At 34.6% G+C, this 6,000-nt stretch overlaps 1 long non-coding RNA gene across 1 annotated transcript in view; it reads right to left on the minus strand.

Annotated features, from left to right (window-relative positions):
• Positions 1-1,269, minus strand: part of LOC141578761 (uncharacterized) — a 186,036-nt gene extending 184,767 nt beyond the window's left edge. The window contains exon 1 of the long non-coding RNA XR_012509420.1: positions 1,133-1,269. This is a non-coding gene — a long non-coding RNA (uncharacterized LOC141578761). The remainder of the gene's footprint in view (positions 1-1,132) is intronic.
• Positions 1,270-6,000: the final 4,731 nt, after the last annotated feature.

Here is a 6,000-nt window from a genome sequence, read left to right on the forward strand (position 1 = left end):
TTAAGACCTCACGTACTTGGCACTCTAGGAACATTACACACATACAAACATAAGCATGCACACTCACACAAACATAGTTTCAGGGAAGCTTTCCTGATAAGAGTAAATAAACAGGAAGAAAGAGCTATGTCAGTATAGTCAAGGATTTATCATCTTAGAAGTAAGAGTAAAGAAAGATCCAACATACAAGAGAAGGACAGAAACAGAACAACAAGGAAAGTTGATGCTGGGATATCAAGAGTACCATGGGATATGGCTTAATATTCGGTTCAAATGTTGATTGACAGTAGGTTCAATCAAATATTGATGTCTATCATAGGAGAGAATCAGTAGTTTAGGAAACAATGGAAGATAATATATAACACTCACCATTCTCTAGTCCCTTCTTTATAGACATACCCATGAGGAGCTATGTGTGTTAAAATTCATGAGATACCTCAAGGGACTAGAACTATTTGTCTCAATCCAAAATAAATAGGTCTAATATTTACTGACAATATTTTTCTTGGTTAAGCTTCTTTTTTCTAATGTTATGTGAAGAAGGATTATAAGTGGGGTGCATCCAATCGTCTCAGGGAAAGGATGTCGCTATTCTCTTAGGGAGGGAAACTCAATGAAGCTTTATATTTCCAATAAAGTTACCTGTATCCTTCCTGCCAGAAGAAACTCCAACATACGGGCAATATATCACTGCTGCAAGTTTTCTTCAAGCACAGACGTACAAGGAGGGGTGAGGGGGATGAATATTCTTCTGGACTAAATTTAACATTATGATTCCTGCAAAACTGACCATAAGTAAGACACATGGAAAGTACTCCAGGCTGTAAAACTGAGGAAGAATTTGCTGAGCAATGGCTGTAGATACTGCTTATGCAACTGGCATCTGCTTGAAAAACTGGATAAAGATAAAAGCTACAGAAAATTGCAGAGTCTGAAGTTTATGACGGCTAGAAATTGAATACATTGCCAACATCAGACTACACTCCTAGGAAATTAAAAAGATCTAGAAAAGCATCACCCCTTTGATATCACAAATGGATGAGACAATGGTAAAAATAAATAAATAAATAAATAAATAAATAAATAAATAAATAAATAAATAAAGACAATTAAGCCAATGTTTAGTTCTTACCTTTAAAAATTGGGTTGTAGAGAAATAAATTTGATATTTTGTGCTAGATGAAGCTGTCTTCTAGAATATGACTTGAAGCATTTACCCCACATTGCATGCCTGAGAACAAATCATTTACTACGGCTGATCTTCAATGTTCTTACCTGTAAAATAACAGTAAGCCTTGGATTAGCATGAGGCTTAGATGAGATAATGAATAAAAAGCAAGTGACAGGTAAGCAGCTTAAGTAAATATTTGTTTTTTTTCTTTCAACGCATTCATATTAGAGCTGAAATATTTTTAAATGTTGTTAATTAACTGATCAATTAATACACCCACCCTACAGATAGTTATTTACTAATCTCTCTAATAGGCAATGGAATTTTATATTTACTTTACCATTTTATAACACAATTTAATAACTTCTGGATATTGGAAGAGATAATCTTGAAGAATTTTCTCATTTAGATTCTCCATGCTGCCTTTACGTCTGACTGACAGGTAAGTTAGAGACATTAGTCCTTTTTTGGTCACACTCATTTTTCATTGGATTCTGATTTGGTAAAATCAGAAGCAACCTATAAATTTAGCACTTGGCATATAAGTTTGTCAACTTAGAAGCTTATATAATTATTTTCCTTGCAACAAGGACTGTAAATAGAACATGTTCTTTGGCTTTCTAATTTCACTCAGGATTTGGGGAATCCTTGTTGATTTCCAATCATCTTCTTAATTTTAATTTTTAAGTTTTCTAAAAATAGATTTGATTGTAACTTCTTTCCCAGCTCTCCACCCATTTAACAGACAAGGAAATTGAGGTCTGTGAGTTGACTGTGAATTTACAATAATTAACATTCTAGCTAAGAATGCCACAGGTCTTCTGGTCACTAGGTAAAAGATGACTTCCTTTACAGTATGTTGTTATGTCCTTTCCTTTCTGCAAACTTGGAGGAAAATTCTCTTTATTTCCTCTTTGCTATTGTTATTTTTTTTTAGTGCACAGATGATTCGAATGCAAAGGTAGTTTCTATGCTAGGGATTCCATCAGAGGCCTCCATGTGGCCATAATCCCATAATCTTGCTCTTATGGGGGTGTGTATCTATCCTCTTGTGTTTATATGTATGTATGTATGTGTAGGTATATATACATATATAATATAACTCATGAACAATATAACTATTTTTAAAGTCATATGTTCTCCTGTGTGTGTATTATTCTATGCAATTCTATTCCTTACAAGGAGTTGTATTTGTGGGGTTGCAAAGTGTCTCTAAGAAAATTTGTTTATAATCTCAGGAAGAGTTTGGCAGTTACCATTTTTATTTAGGAGAGTTAATATCAATATCCCGTTAAAATGTGTGTCATTTACAAACTAGTATAGAATGTTGGTCCAAGTGGATTTCAGTTTAAAGAATCTTGACAATCAGAAAATGGGTTGCTTAAACAAATTATCAGTTACAGTGAAAAGAAAACACATGTCTTAGTATGAAATTTTATCATTTATAAGGCAGAGAATTCAATTTAGTAACTCATTTACATGAAATTTTAGTTTCAAACTAGAGTTCACAGTATTTTTGTTTTTGTTTTTGTTTTTGTTTTTTAAATCTGTCTCATGGGGCAGGTAGGACATACATTATCATTTCCATGGAAGAGAAATCTGGGATTCAGATGAACTAAGTAATTCATCTAAGGCTATGCAGTAGAAGGCTGTGGGAGGGTTCGGGTGGGGAGAGTGTCTGAGATCAAACCCATCACCTTTCTCAGTTTAGTAGGCTTTTCCGTTTTACTATTATTTCTTATTCTTTTGACACTAAAATACTGTGGGGAAAAAAAGGAGAAAGTCTTCATTTATAACACCAAGGACATAACGACTCAAGCAGCAGTTATAATACCCCTCCAATACATAATTCAAAAGGAAATTTGTTGTGGAAGTTAGGAAAAAAAGTGATTGATTTTGCTGAGAGATCGTTTATGTCAAAGCAGAGGGACGATGTAATGATGGGGGTTTGGACACTAAAGCTCTAAGGGTATGGGCGTTTTCAACAAAAAAAAGAATTAAATAAAAGCAGAACTAGGATTGCTTTTGAATTGAAACATGTGAGAAAACTGAAGATGTGACAAGTTGCTTCATGGGAGTATGAAATCCACAAGTTGCTTAGGGAGTGGAAAACCATATTGATGCTATGACTCTTTAACAGAGCCCACAGGAGATAAAAGCGTGACTGCAGGAATGACAAATTGTTTGTAACTTGATACAGGAAAGTGGAAATCAAAGTAGCATTTTGGTTAAAAAAAATAAAAATAAAAACAAAACCTCTACAGAAGGAGGTTAGTTATACAGAGGGGAGTGCCCCCTCAGTAGACAGTGTGAGAAACTGGATAAATATGACCTCTGAATCAGACAGATCCAGTTTTCCATCCTAGCTCCATGAACTGTTACATGGATCAGACTAGACATGTCTTAAGACTCCATTTCCAATGGGAATTCTAACACTAGCTTTACAAGGGTTGAGGTGGCTATTACATGACACAAATGCCTATCAACAGTCCTGTCACAGTGCCATTGCTAGCAATCCATAAATGGTCGTTGTAATATTTTATCATTATCACCATCATCATCATCACCACCACCACCATCAGCAGCACCATCATCTGGTAAAGATGGACTCTATGAAGTTGTCCTTCATCCTTCAAGATGGAAAACAAAGTTAAACTCAGACATACAGACAAAAATTCATCTCTTCCCCTTTCCATTAATAAGATGGAATACCTATTTCTTAATGAATCATGTTTCTTAAACCATTTAAGAAGAGGACCACACTATTCTCATAAGACATAGCCAAAAAAAGAGTTTTTTTCTCAAAAGAGTTTTTTTCAGTCATCTTAATTACAATCTTCTTTTGATGCATAGTTTTTAAACAATATTTAATATTCTGCATGTAATATTTAATCAAGTTTTTCAAAGAATTTATTCAATCCACTTCAAATATACATAGATATCAAATCTATCTATATATATCTTAATTATTTGCCTCCTTTCTCTTTTTGGCAGCCATGGCTTCTTCCTCCAGCCTACCTGCAGCACACCTGTTAAACCCTAAGATATTCAAGACCTTTTCTCAGTTGTGGGTGCACAGCACTGACCAAGCCACAATCCCTATCTCAAACTAATCAAAGTCTACTGGGAGAAACATCTCTGTAAAAATAATTCCAACAAGTGAGAAAATGTTTCCTCACAGAGGAATGTTCTGTCAATGCCGCAGGCAGTCTTGTCTGGGAGCTGTTTAAAAAAGCTTAAAAAATTAGATGACCAAGGTTAAGACTGGTTAAGTGGAATTTCTCACTAGTGGTTATCTTTTCCTTCTCTTCCAGTCTTCTTTCTTTTCCTTTCTTTGTTTTAAAAATAACATATATGTTTTTGTAATTATAAAGGTTAATATGTGCAGGGAATTAAAAAAAATAGAGCAAAGCAGATAAAAGAAAGGCAAATAGTAACTATGACATTTTCCTCCTCCCTTCCCCTCTTCTACACTGCTTTTCCTTCTTTCCTTCACTTTCCCTTCCCTTTAACTTTTCCCTCTTTTTCTCTCATCCTTTTGGTTTTCTTTTACTGCTCCTCTCCCCAGCCTCTTTTCCTCTCTCTTCTCTCTGTGTCTCATTCTTTTTTCCTTTCCTTTCTGTTAGATAATTGTAGGTTCCTCTGTATCCTTGGAATCCTCAGAAGGAGGAGTGAGGTCTTTCACCCTCTGGCTTTCAATAGATCCTTTCATCCTGAAGAGTAATGGGTTTCTTCAGCTCAATAAATTTTTCTTCTATAGTATTATTCTTTTTTTTCCTTATTATGAGAAAACATTTCCTTGAGACTCAGCAATTGTTCCAGTTTGTTCTCCTTATAATGTCAGTGAACTTGCATTTAATGTATTTTATTACATTTTTGATAGACTTTCTCAACCACAGCAGTACAATAGACATTTTATAGGGGTACAATTTCCCTTCACTTCATTTAAATGTAACCTAATTTACCTAGTTTATGAAGACAGTTCAAAGAGAATTGTTTATGACTGGTAGCTGTTTTTCCTAGGATATAAAAATCGTCTATTTTCTCTACAACATGTTGAGCAACATGCATTTCCTCTACTAGATAAAACTTCAGTTGTGAGTAATCAACAAAGTAAAATATTTTTGAATTAGGTATTAAATTTTTTATCTCATGGCACAGAGATATAGGCATAGCACAATTAGGGATTTATTTTTAGTAAAGTCTATAGAATGATGAACACGTCAATTTAATTACCTAAAGCAAACCATAAAGAGGCACTTTAAAACATGATGGCTGTTTTTCACCATCAGAGTTTCTGATCCAATTGTTCAAAAACACTGTGTGGGTGTCAGAACTTTGAAAAGAAATCCCCAAATGAGGTAAGGATAACAGCTACCGCCACAGACCAAAGGCTACAGGAAATCAGAGTAAGATGAGACTGGTTTGGGCTGAAGAGTCAGGGAAAGCTTTAGTGGAGAAAGATAACTTGATGGGAGTTAGAAGGACGATTATGACAAGAGGACAGAGAGAAAAATAATTTTCTTTGGTTGAGTCCAGCAAAGTTAGTATCTTCTAGTTTTTGAATGGATTACTGTATTAATCTGCTGACGCTGTCATATCAAAATACCACTTTCTGAGTGTTTTAAGCAACAGATTTTTGTTTCTCCAAGTTTTGCAGGCTGGAACAATGACCAACAAAGATGTGTGATGACTTACACTGACACCTACACTTCTCTTCTTTTTTCACCCTTTCTATTACCTTCATTTCCTCTGTTTCTTTTTTTTTCTTCCTTTCTCTGTTTCTTTCTCTTCTTCAAATACCCATTGAACACTTACTCCAGTACAGA

Source organism: Camelus bactrianus, chromosome 9 (genome assembly GCF_048773025.1).
Source record: "Camelus bactrianus isolate YW-2024 breed Bactrian camel chromosome 9, ASM4877302v1, whole genome shotgun sequence".
Classification (NCBI taxonomy): domain Eukaryota; kingdom Metazoa; phylum Chordata; class Mammalia; order Artiodactyla; family Camelidae; genus Camelus; species Camelus bactrianus.